Here is a 14,436-nt window from a genome sequence, read left to right as displayed (position 1 = left end):
GATCTTCGAGTAGGCTATGATTGTTGGATTCTTTTCGATGGATTTAAAGAAGGGAGACCTATGGAGTATTTATACCCAAGTTAGGTTGGTTTCGAAACCAAATTCGTATTAAATTTGGCTTCTGAAGTTCATCCTCTACATTTATGTTTTGTCTTCGTAGGCCTAGTTCTAGGTTATGATTTGAATTCAAACCCTAGGTGAAATGATGGCGAAGGAGAGACGTGCAAATGGGCAAAAATTGGAGAGATAAAGATGAGGAACGATGACTTCTAGAGGGTTGTCGGTGTCGGGCGCGATTCTTTGGCGTTCGCACTGTCTCACCAAAGAAGGCGACCAAAATGATGTTGTTTCATTTAAAATGAAACGCGCCGTTGAGATCTGTTGGTGATCCGTCAACGACAGGAATTCCGTTAGCATTTCAGCTAACAGACGTCTCTTGATCTGATGCGACCCGGGGCACATCTTCTTGGCTACATACGGCTACGCGGAGCATCCTAGCGCGTTGGATGAAGACCAGACACTCATCTGATGTATGAAATTCCTAGTGTAACTGATTTCTTTAATTTCAGCCACACTAGATCATTAGTTTTTTTTTTTAATAAAAGGGTTATTTGAAATCGACTTTTTAACTATTTCTTTCATATTTCTTCACCAAATTAAATATTTTTGAAAACATAATAAAAATTATGTTTATTTATTTTATTTTGGGTATTTTAGGGATTATTTTAGGCCATAAATTACACATAACTTATGTCTAAAATTATTTCAACCCCTTTTTGTGTTTAATTTTGGTTAAATTAAATACAACATTTTAATCCCAAATTATTTTTGGTTTTTAATTAATTTTTCTAATTAGGGTTTAATTATCATAATAATTAATCCCAATTTTATTTTGACTTTTCTTCTAGATTATTTTGAATTAAAAAATTCAAAATATTATTTTTAAAATTATAAATATTATTGTAAATTGGGGTATCTCAAATTTCCATGCTTACAAATATAAAAGAATTCGGAGTGGTTTAAGCGATAAAAGATGCACACTTAAAAATCAAAAAAATTGTGTTTAATATGGATATATCTCCATCTAAATTTGAAAAAAAGTTTTTCTTCAAAAAACAAATCATGTTTAATATATTAAAAATATGGGTATGTAGCTCACAAGATAGTAGGGTCGGACCTATTTGGAGGCGAAAGAGACCATTTCCTTAGGGCCCCGCCTACCAAGGGGCCTAAATTTTTTAATATATATATATATTATATTTAATATTATGTAAAAGGCTCGCCACGATTTGTACCTGCGTAACTTGTCGGCTGCCATCCCCAATCCCCATTTGACCATCTCATGGCCCCAAAGGTATCAAACAATTCAAATCCTTCTCAATATGATCATCCACTTCAAATCTTATTTGATTTTCAATTTTTTGATCTTAAAGGCTAAATAAAGAAGTATTTTCTCTTATAGATTTATGTGATTTTGATGAAATTTCTGAAATAGGTAGAGCTTTAGTGCTTTACTTGCATTAATAGATTATTTCTTTGTTATATTATCAAAGAATTTTTGGAATTTGTAGGAGAGAACTCAAAATTAAAATCATAGCAATTAATTATAACATATGTTCTAATATATTGAAACGATGAAATCATAGTTTTATACTTTTATTGCTCCATGGTATGAATGAATGTGTTGTTGAGTTATGTTGTGTTGATTAAATTACCTTTTTTTGAAAAGAGCTAGATGAATTATAAAGGAATACAATATGTTGTTATTCTGATTCTAATGATGTAAAATATATATACAAGATTATCATATTAAGATCCACTAATTTAGAAATCTCAATATATTAAATTGATTATATTTATTATATTGAGATCCACTAATTTAGGAATCTCCAATATATTAAATATATTACATTTATTACACCCCCACAATCGAAGTAGATGGGAAATGTATGCTGAGATTGGATCGAAATTCTTCAAAAAGAACTCTTAGAAGCCCCTTCATGAAGATATCCGCAAGTTGAAAGCGAGATGGGACATGAAGACTCGAACATGACCACGAGAGACCTTCTCACGAACAAAGTGATGTCCATCTTAATGTGCTTGGTACGTTGGTGCTGAACAGGATTACTAGAGAGGTATATCGTACTCATATTGTCACAATAAATAAGAGTAGTGGTGGGAACCGGGCAATGAAGTTCTAGGAGTAAATTCCGTAGCCAACAAGTTCCTGAAACCACATTCGCAATCGCCCGGTACTCAGCCTCGACAATAGAACAGGATAAAGTAATTTGGCGCTTAGTCAACCAAGAGATTAAATTATCTCCTAAGAAAATATAGTAGCCAAATGTCGAACGACGTGTGTTTGGGCACCCACCCCAATCAGCATCAGTGTAAGCCAAGAGGGATGTAATAGAGGATGGAGACAAATGAAGGCCAAAATCAAGAGTTCCTTGAATATACTGAATAATTCTTTTTAGAGTCTCCATGTGTACCTCTCAGGGATTATGCATAAAGAGACAACCCTATTGCACCACATATATGATATCGAATGAGAAAACGTCAAATATTGTAGAGCACCAGCTAGACTGTGGTACAAAGAAGAATCTAACACAAGAGAAGAGACTAAAGTCCCAAGTTTCGTGTGGTATCAACCGGCATAGTTGACGACTTACAAGATGACATACTTGCACGGTATATAATCTCATACGCATACTTTCGTTGAGAAAGGAACATACCATTTGCATGAGGCTTTACTGAAATACCCAAAAAATAATGCAAGGGACCCAAATTTTTCATAGAAAATTCTGCACTCAAGCTAGAGATGACGAATCGACGGAGAGCTACCAGTGATATATTTATTAAATTCAATCTTTATTTGATGAAAATTTCAAAATCTATTAACGGCAAGAAATTGGTTATAGCTACTAGAATTGATCTTGTGTAAAATGCATCCTAAGCATTTGTATAGATCTCAATAAAGAAAATTGAAATAAAGGGATGAAGCATGAGATAGTTTGGTGATTGAAAAACAAAGTCATTATAAAAATGAAGAATTGGTTGAGGCTATCAATTTGGGTGAATCGAATGAGAACTTAGACAATGACTCTCAACATGAAAAATTAAATTTGATTAAAAAATTGGAGAATCCTAGACTTTGGAAGAACATTAGTCAAAAACTAAGAGATTACTTGGTATATATGGGTCTAAAAAAACAATTTGATGAAAGTGATAATAATGATGTGACACAATCTAGTGACGAGTCTTTTAGAGTTGATTTTTTTATAATTGATCAAGCTTGATCTTCGCTTCAAGTTTGGTTTGAACAATTTAAAAAATATTGAGAAATATTTGGGTTTTTATTGAATTTGGAGAAGTTAAAACGTGAGCTTTTAACTAGCATGATGAAGTCTTGTATGGAGCTTCAACAATTTTTGAGTCACGATGGGTATTCAGAACTTAATGGTGATGAATTGTATTCAGAGTTGTTGGTCTTGAGATTCTATTAACAACTGAAAAAAGATAAATTGATATTCTAAAATGTCTAGAAATTTAAATGGTTTATTCCCAAATACTTACATTACCTCCAGCTTCTAAGATTTTGTTAACCATACCCGTAACAGTTGCATCGGCATAAAAAAGTTTCTCGAAGTTGAAGTTAATCAAGAATTATCTTCTATAGTGTTGGGTCAAATTATTTTGTCTAACGGTATTTTGATGATGAACATGTGTAAAACTTAAATAAGAATGAAACTAAGTCGTCTAATTGTTTTGTACATGTGCAACAAAACGTGCTAAGTTAGACTTAGCTTGAATCAGGTTCATTAGACGTGTTGGTTATTAGACGTACGACTAATTAGACGTGTAGTCTAACAGACACATAGTTAGATGTACAGTTTAACAGATGCGTAGTTAGACGTGCAGTCTAACAGATACGTGGTTAGACGTGTAGTTTAACAGACACGTAGTTAGACGTGTAGTCTAACAGATGCGTGATTAGACGTGCAGTCTAACAGACACATATTTAGACATGTAGTTTAACAGATGTGTGGTTAGACGTGCAATCTAACAGATGCGTGATAAACGTGCAGTCTAATAGACACGTAGTTAGACATGTAGTCTAACAGATGCGTGGTTAGACATGTAGTCTAACAGACACGTAGTTAGACGTAAAGTCTAACAGGAGATGGGATCAGATGTCTAACTAAATTGTCCCTTTGATGTCTCATTAATCAAAACGGTGTCGTTTTGATTAATGAGAAAAATAAATAAATTATATTATTACATTTATTTTTATTAATTTAGCAGTTTTCTCTCTCTACCTTTCTATCCCTTTCTCTTATCGCCCAACTTTAGATCCACGGTTGTTGTTCCGTCCACCGATTGCCGTCGCCATCCACCGACCGTTGTCGCCATTCACGACAACCGTCCACAGTTCACTGAACGCCCAAACATCTGGCGACTGGCGACTGCTCATCCAACCACGGTTACCTTCTTCCCCTATTTTTGCTTCTTATTTCATTAGAATGATCTTTTCAAGTTAAGGTTCGTCTTAAATTTGTTCCCTCACTCGTTGTTACATTCATTCAACGAAAGTTGATTTATTAGTAATCTAGGTTTGACAACATTTTTCTTAGCTCAGCTTCACCTTAAATTAGGGTTTATACTAGGGAAAACTTGTCAATTTGGAAGAACAGAATCTTTGGCGCAATGGCCTCACTGGAATAGAATATTATAAAGAATTTCTCCTCAATTTGATATAAAGTAATTTAATATGAATATTTTCTTACTGTAATTTGATAATTAAGTGAAATTTGGAATTAAATGCTTAAATGGACAGTCTCTTAAATGCTTAATTTGACTTACCATTTCATACTATTTTGTTGTTATTATTGTTGTTTTGTTTAACTAGCTCTTTAATTAATTATTAGAATTGATTATCGGAAATCCTAACTCTCCTCGCAGGACAATACATCAATTGATGGATGAAATGGCCAATTCTGCCTTTATTTCTCAAATTGAACCCAAGAAAATTGGTGAAGCAGTGCTTGATCCAGATTGAATCAATGCTATGCAGGAGGAGTTAAATCAATTTGTGAGAAATAAAGTGTGTCATCTAACTCCAAGACCGACTGATCAATCAGTCATTGGAACAAGATGGGTCTTTAGAAAAAAGCTTAGTGAAGATGGCCTAGTTATTAGAAACAAAGCCCGATTAGTTGCTCAAGGATACAAACAGGAGGAAGGCATCGACTTTGATGAGTCCTTTGCACCTATAGCTAGACTTGAGGCAATTAGAATTTTTATGGTTTATGCATCATTTAAGAATTTTAAAGTTTTTCAAATGGATGTGAAAAGTGAATTTTTAAATAGTAAACTAAATGAAGATGTCTATGTTGAGCAACCACCTGGTTTTATAGATCACACTTTACCAAATCATGTTTTTAAACTTGATAAAGCTTTATATGGTTTGAAACAAGCTCCTAGAGCTTGGTATGATATTTTGTCTAAATTTTTGTTTGATCGTGATTTCGTTATTGGAACTATTGATAAAACACTATTTAGATTTATTAAAGATTCTCACATCCTGCTTGTTTAAGTATATGTTGATCACATTATATTTGGATCAACTAACCCCAAATTGTGTGAGAAATTTGTCAAGCTGATGCAGGATAGATTTGAGATGAGCATGATAGGAGAATTAACCTTCTTTCTCGGCCTTCAAGTTCGTCAGCTAGAGAAAAGAACTTTCATCAATCAAGCCAAGTACACCAAAGAGTTGCTGAAGAAGTTCGGGATGGAGATCTGCTTTGTTGTAGCTACTCCAATGAGTTCCTCTAGTAAGCTAGACAAAGATGATGATGGTCAAGGTGTAGATATCACCGCCTATAGAGGTCTTATCAGATCCTTGCTCTACCTCACTGCCAGCAGGCCAGACAATCAATTTGATGTTGGTGTCTGTGGAAGATTCAAGGCTAATCCTAAACTTTCTCATTTTAATGCTACTAAACGTATTCTGAAATATTTGAAGGGAACTCAAAATGTGGGACTGTGGTATCCGAAAGATTCTAGTTTCAATTTAACTAGCTTCTAAGATGCAGACTATGCAGGGTATAAAATCGTTAGGAAAAGCACGAGTAGAACTTGACAGTTCTTTGACGATCGTCTTATCTCATGGTTCAACAAGAAGCAGACGTCGGTTGCTACGTCTACAACTGAAGTAGAGTACCTTGCTGCAGGTAGTTGCTATTCTCAGCTTTTGTGGGTTCAACAACAGCTAAGGGACTATGGGATTGAGGTAGAAGAATCTCCAATTTTCTGCGACAATACAAGTGCTATCGCCATCACCTACAATCTAGTTTTGCACTCTCGGACAAAGCACATTGAAATCAGACATCATTTCATCCGAGAAAATGTCATTCAGAAGCAGATTCGCCTTGAATACATCCCAACAGATCAACAAACTACAGACATCTTCACGAAGCCTCTACTCGAGACTAAGTTTTCTCACTTTAGAAATATCTTAGGACTTGTTGATCTTGACTGATTTTATTATAAGCATGAACTGAGGGGAACCTGTTGTTCAAATGTAACTGGACAGACAAGAAGACATAGGTCTTAATACGTCCAATGGATCAACAATTTAAGAAGCATAACTACTTAGACGTAAGTCTGCTCAAGCAGTTTCTATCTTCATTTGAATTCATGTCTTGGTTAATAACATGCGTGGTTAGACACTGACGTCTAATAGATGTTTAGACATTTATAAGACAAGAGAAATTGGAAGCTCACGTCTAACCGAACACACGTCTAGCACGTGGTGTTTATGCGTAAGTAGACGTTCAAAGTCTAATAGACTTGTGACCAAATGTGATTAGACGTTGACGTCTAATAGACGTATATCCAAATTAGAAGTAAAGAATGTGGAAAGTAAATTAAATGTCTAACTACTTATGTAATTAGACTGTTCATCTTCTAGCTACTGGGACAGCTGTCCACTGCCACTGTATTTGTCCATGTACTTTTCCCGCCAAAAATAAAATAGTCACATCACAAATGGATTGAAGACAAGTGTTTTTAAATGTTTAAAGAGTGACTAAAATTTCTGATAACTTTCCACTACACGTCTAATATTAACAGTCCTTTTTCATGATTAATATTAAATGATAGTTGCGTCTCTTGGGAATAGGTTTCTTAAGTTTTTGACGGTTCATATAATCATGAAGTTAATAGTAACACGTTAGCTTTCCTGTATTTAATAAACGATCATACTCAAAGGTTTGAGTATCTCATTTCTGAATTTCCGATTCTCTCTTTAGCATTCGAATCCTTAAGGTCTTTTATTCATCTTGCTTAAATGTCTTCTCTTTCTCCAAAATCTCTACAAATAGATTTTAAGTCTGTCTCCACCTTGGTGATTCCTGAAATGGTTTCGATGTTTGAGTCCCTAAAAACTTCCGGGCCAAAGTCATTTCTTCGTACCCACTGCATTTTTCACGAACAGGCGGTTCGTGAATTCTTCGAAACTGCTGGATATCATCATAACAAGTATATTCATGCGAATATACTTGGCAAAAATATCTGCTTCTCTGAAGAAACATTCGGCATGTTCTTTAGACTTCCAACCGAAGGGGTCTATGAGTTCCTTTCCTCCTCTAATGAAATATTGTCTAAGATGACGTTCGTTTTCTTATAACAATATTTTGAAGGGCAACTCGTTCCTATCGCCTCCCACGGCAAGAGTTGTTGTCTGAAAGTTGAGTTTTCCCTACTCAACGACATCATCTCAAAATACATTCTTGCAAAGGACTCTTCCAATATCTACTATACGAAAGTCTTTGAAATAATGGTGGCCATCACAAGAGGTGTAGCCATCAATTGGTCAAAATTTCTCTTCAATAATCTGGTTCAAATGATCTCCTCTCCCAAGAAACGCTATGGATACGATGCTCCTCTCAGCACGTTCCTTTGTTGTCTCCTCTCTAAAGCCGGTCACGGCTTTCACTTCAACCCTTCCAAAGTCCTGAACAGCCAGAAGGTTCTTGACTATGTTCTCTAGGTGGGTAGGCTCAGGTCGAAGAAGCGAAATATGGAAGCCTCAGACTCGGCTTTAAGTCTAGCCTTAGACTTGGCCGTAGACTCTATTTCCGAATGATGTTAAAAAGGGGGAAAGAGAGGGAAAAGATTAGCCTTAGATTTAGGGGGAAGGAAATCTTTTGATAATTTTGAATGTTTTATTTATTTTTGAAAAATATTCCTGATGTTATTGATCATTCGATGTCTATCTTTTAATAATAATGTACTTATCTTTAATCTTTTATTTAAGTTTTAACATCATCAAAAGGGGGAAATTGTTGGGTCAAATTATTTTGACTAACGGTATTTTGATGATAAACTTGTGTAAAACTTAAATAAGAATGAAACTAAGTCGTCTAATTGTTTTGTGCATGTGCATTAAAACGTGCTAAGTTAGACTTAGCTAGAATCAAGTTCATTAGACGTGTTGGTTATTAGACGTACGACTAGTTAGACGTGCAGTCTAACAGAAACATGGTTAGACGTGCAGTCTAACAGATACGTGGTTAGACGTGCAGTCTAACAGACACGTAGTTAAACATGCAGTTTAACAGATGCGTGATTAGACGAGCAGTCTAACAGATGCGTGGTTAGATGTGCATTCTAACAAATACGTTATTAGACGTGTAGTCTAATAAATACGTAGTTAGACGTGCAGTCTAACAGATGCGTAGTTAGACGTGCAGTCTAACAGATGCGTAGTTAGACGTGCAGTCTAACAGACACGTAGTTAAACATGCAGTCTAACAGATGCATGGTTAGACGTGCAGTCTAACAGACACGTAGTTAGACGTGTAGTCTAATATATGTGTGGTTAAATGTATAGTCTAACAGACACGTGGTTAGATGTGCAGTCTAACAGACACATAATTAGACGTGCAGTCTAACAGATACGTGGTTAGACGTGCAGTCTAACAGACACGTAGTTAGATGTGCAGTCTAATAGATGCGTGGTTAGACGTGCATTCTAACAAATGCGTGGTTAGACGTGCAATCTAATAGACAAGTAGTTAGACGTGTAGTCTAACAGATGTGTGGTTAGACGTGCAGTCTAACAGATGAAAGTTATACGCAGGGCATTTAACTCCTTTAGACTAATCTGAAGGAACACGTAGTTAGACGTGCCGTCTAACTCCATTAGACTTGGTAGTCTAATGGATCCTGCTATTAGACGGGGGCGTCTAACTTCATTAGACTTGGCAGTCTAATGAAGCACGTCTAATGCCTCGTTTCAGTAGTTTCTTGAAGTTAGCATCCGTCTACCCACGATCAACTAGTTGTACGCTATTCCTACTCCACTAATCTGTGCAGATCAGTACGACAGACAGTTGCATCCAATGAATGAATTCTACGTAAGTAAATATTCTTTCCACTAATTGTTCCTTGCAGGACAATCCTAGAAGAATATTCGGCGCAATACCAGATTGGTACGACCACGATCTTTGTGCATAGTGTTTGTTGTACATGTGTACTATGGAGGCTTTCCAATGGGTGTTTTCCACGTTTCAATGCAGAAGATTCGACCGTTGGTACTTGTTCTCTATTTAAAGATCTTCAAGGACAATGGATGAGCCATCGAACTTACAATCAATCTTGCGAATTGCTCACTTGTTTGTTTACTGAGTTTGTACATCAAGAGAGAGATAGAATCAAAACCCTGTCTAGCTGAGTAACATTCTTAAACCTTCTGTAAGTTGAACAGAGTATGTTCTGTTCAACAGTTAGCTAGCACTAAAACTGTATTTGATTCAAAGAAGAGTATAGTGAATCCTTCTGGTGGTTGGAATAAGGGGTGTCGTATGAGAGTTTTTGCTTCGAACATCCATAAACAACCCTCTGTGACTTTTACATTATGTCATTCATTCTTTCATTCGTTCTTAGCTTCAAACCCAAGAAAACGTTTCCGCACTTGAATCCCTTCAAGAGTTTGCAAATGTTTGTGAAGAATAGAAAACGATATAAATCCCTAACATGATTTCTATCAAAACGTTTTCCAGAAGTTGTCATCAATAGTTAGACCCTTGTCTCTATTGGTGCCACCGATCCTTTCATATAGAATTAACTCTCAAATATGGAAAGTCATCAATTAATTATCAAATCAATTAGTCTAATTGATTTGCTACTATAAATTGTGATAATATTATTAGAGTATAAAATAATATATCTTAAGATATTATCACAATATGATAAATTGTGATAATATAATTAATATTTTATATTATTAGAATAATTTCCTTATAAGTTCAATGTAATATAATAGGCATAACCTATGTAACCGAAATATATCATTCTAATGAAATTTCTCTCTTCTCTTTATTTTTTCTACATGGTATCAGAGCGAGGTTGATCTCTCAAAATTTTCTACAATTTCACTTCTTTGTCGATCGGCTATCTCCTATCATGGCTGGCCAAAATTCTTCATTCACCATCCCTTCTGTGGATTATTCTCCTATCTACGCCTTCAGATTGAACAGCGACAACTACCTCAAATATGAGCCACCGTCGCTCTCAAATCTAGTGATCCCACCTATGAAGCATGGGAAGCCAACAACGGCCTTGTCATGTCCTGGCTTGTCAACTCCATGACTCCTGAAATGGCCAAAATCTACGTCAACGGGTATGAAACCACAAAAGACATTTGGGACACCGTCAAAGAAACGTACTCTCAAAACAACAATATGTCTCGCCTCTTTAAGATTGAACTCAACATTCTCAATCTTAAACAAGGGACTCTCATGGTAACTAAATATTATACCGCACTATACACCTATTGGCAAGAAATTGACGTCGCCGAATCGCTTCTTTGGACGAACCCAATTGACGTTGACATCTACCGCAAACACTCCGCTCAAAAGAGGTGTTTTAAATTTATGTCTGGTTTAAATAACAATCTTGATGGTGTTCGGTCACTCATTATTTCAAGGAAGCCACTACTATCGGTTAAAGATGCAATTGATGAGATTTATCACGAAGAAAAAAGACTCCATCTCATGATGCCGGTTGGCATACCAGATCACATAGTAGTTGCCGAATCTGAACTTGCAGTCCTTCTTACCAAATAATATGTCCTCAATGCTCATCCTGGTGGTAGACCATGGTGTGATCATTACAAACAAATTGGTCACACAAAAGACAAAGGTTGGATAATCTTTGGAAAACCTGTCGATTGGAAACCAAAGCATGAACGTTCAGTCGGTGCCACTCAATCGCAGCCTCTTTTCAGTGCTACCGCTCACTCTACTTCCTGGCAACCCTCCTTTTCTACGAATTCCCCCTTGACCGACGTCCAACTAGATTCCCTTCGTCAACTCCTCGTCTCTAATCATGGGTTGCTGCAACTTACCTCTAGAAACAACTATAGCAGTTATGCTACCGCAAATGCCTTCGGTAGAATCAACTCCGGCGATTTGAACGTCACTTGTTGTTATCAACATCCAATGACACTCTGACAATTCGAATGTCACTCACTGTCATCAACATATAGCGACACTCCGGCGATTCGAACATTACTCATTGTCATCAACATCCAGCAACACTCTAGCGATTCAAATGTCACTCGCTGTCATCAATATCTAGCGACACTCTGGCGATTCAAACATCACACGTTGTTATCAATATCTAGTGACACTTCAGCGATTCAAACGTCACTCGTTGTCATCCACATCTAGGGACACTCCAGCTATTCAAATCGTCACTCACAATCATCAACAACTCATCCCCACAGTAGCATCCTCTCCGTTCTCATAGTTGTCCAAGGCTTTTCCTCTCAGGTGGCTAACATTCTCATCAAAACTCCTCCCAAGTCATTTGAGAAAGTATGTGGAAAGTTGGAAAATCTCAACATCTATTACCCAATTTGAGAGGGAGTGTAGATCTCTCAAATATGGAAAGTCAATAGCAAAACAATTAGTCTAATTGATTTGTTACTATAAATTGTGATAATATCATTAAAATATAAAATAACATATCTTAAGATATTATCACAATTTATCATATTGTGATAATATTTAATGATAAAATAGTTAGACGAGTGATATTTATTTAGTTATTTTAAATATTGTTAACTTTTGTCTTTTTATTGACGTGACGTGACATATTGTTTATGTTTTATTTATATATATATATATATATATTACATACTGAACTTTACGGAAACAAAATGACCAATTTTTATTTTTTGACGTAGGCCTTATCGAACACAGGTACAGCTCTGCATGGTAGAATAATCGTTTAGCATGCGAGAGATATATGGATTGATACCCACTTCAACACAATTGTCACTTTTAATCATAGACAGACTTACGACCTCAACATAAACGAATGAGCTTGGTTTGTCTCTGCCAGTTTTGCCTTTCTACTTAACCGTGACTTTTGATTAGTTCATCCAAAATCAACCAAGGGTGGGGCGGAACCAAATATCCAAAATCAAATAAATTAAAATGCTTCAAAATATTAATGACAACATCATTTTGACAAATTAAATTTCTACATAAAAATCGTTAGGACCCCAATTCATTTCATAATTTCTATATAAGAAATTTCAACATTAATGATTAATGTCATTTTGACAAACTAGATTTCTTATAAGAAACCATTATCAACCACAGATAAATCATTAACTACCCTCATTCATCTCATTATTTATACACAAGAAATTAGAATGGTTCCAATATGAATGACTAAAGTCATTTTAACGTCAGATTTTTACAAAAGAAATCACAGATTTGAACACGGGACTTGCCTTCTACAGCGTCTGAACTTTGAAACATTGTGCCAATGCGCCCTTTCATTGTTCTATCGTCGTTTATGACCTTCTGTCTTCTTTTCGTAAAAACTTGTTCTTCATATTTTTCTTCATAGCTCAACTATTTTTCCTAAAACATCAAAGACAAAAAAATTCGACGTCACAAGCTACTAAATAACTTAGCACACTATTGAAAATATCAGTGAAAGTGAAGATCGGGATAGAGATGATAGAGATAAATAAATGTCTAATTGGAGGGATAGTGACTGTTTTAGTTATAAAAATGTTGATCATTTATTCGTCGTCAATGACATTTGGAAGTTGATCTCTAATTATCTTCTTTTAGTTAGGGATAGTAATGGGGACAATTATTCCATATATTTTAATATTGAAAATAAGATTTTTTAGATTAACCATGATCGTTCTTTTCTGAGTGAATTAAAAAACTCTTTTTCTAATTTTCGGAATTCTAGTTATCTGAATAATCGACCTAAGAGTGACGATCCCGACTATGATCGTTACATGTATGATACTCAAAATAGTTGGAATAATCACATTCATAATTGCATTGACAATTATCTTCACAAAACTATTTTAAGATTGTTAGACATTTTGTCTTTAAGTTACAAAAATTATATACATATATACTACAAAGAAATAATTAAATACAATATATATGAAGAATAATATCACCGAATAAGTGGTTGATTCGAAACATGTGTTTAACATGTTTCCCTTAAAATAATTCTATTGTCTCTCGTTTGTGCTGGAGCTTATCGCAGATGGTTGTCTTCTATGGTACAATGAATCTAATAAAGATTCTATACTGGAATCACTACGCATCAAACTTGATCAATGTACTTGAACTATCACCGAATTTCAACAGAAAATACGAGCGAATAACTCGAAGAACACTCTCTAAATAAGAAGAAGACTTTTTGAATTCTAGAGTAAGAAATACTAAAAGGATGAAGTGATATTTTAGATTAGAGACGAGGGATTTTATATTGTTGAAAAGTTAAATCATTAAATAAAATTATCAATTGATCCAACTGTTAGCATCTTGCTTCTTCATTTACCTTAATCGTTTACTGTTCATTGGGGAGTAATTGTTTGTAAAAAATAGTTAATGCATTTACAATTCAATATTAATGTTACATGGTTTTTCAATTTTTTAAATTATCATAACAATTGATAATAATAACAAACTCATGTAAGTTACATTACAAATTAACATTTGGTTAATTGGTCATCGAAGCATTTTAAATCAATTAATTTAAATTAATTAATTCAAATTATACATTTGGATCAAATTTCACTTTTTAATTAATGTTTAAATTTCATGTGAATTTGATTTGATTTTATTACCTATTCTAATTTCCATTAATTAAAGGAATTTATAGAATTAGTTCAAAAATTTCAACACTTGCATCACCTTGTGAGGGCGCGAAAGGTCCTTTAAACATCGAATGACGACATGGGACCGGTGCCATAAGTAGAAATCCTTTTTTGAATAATTGTGTTAGTAGTTAAGAATTTTAAGCCGAAGGTATGTCAGTTTTGGTCTAATTTTGGGCACCTTACCTTGTTTCGAAACCACATCACGTTCTAGGGCTTTA

This window comes from Impatiens glandulifera, chromosome 2 (genome assembly GCF_907164915.1).
Source record: "Impatiens glandulifera chromosome 2, dImpGla2.1, whole genome shotgun sequence".
Classification (NCBI taxonomy): Eukaryota; Viridiplantae; Streptophyta; class Magnoliopsida; order Ericales; family Balsaminaceae; genus Impatiens; species Impatiens glandulifera.
Note: the sequence above shows the minus strand (reverse complement) of the source record.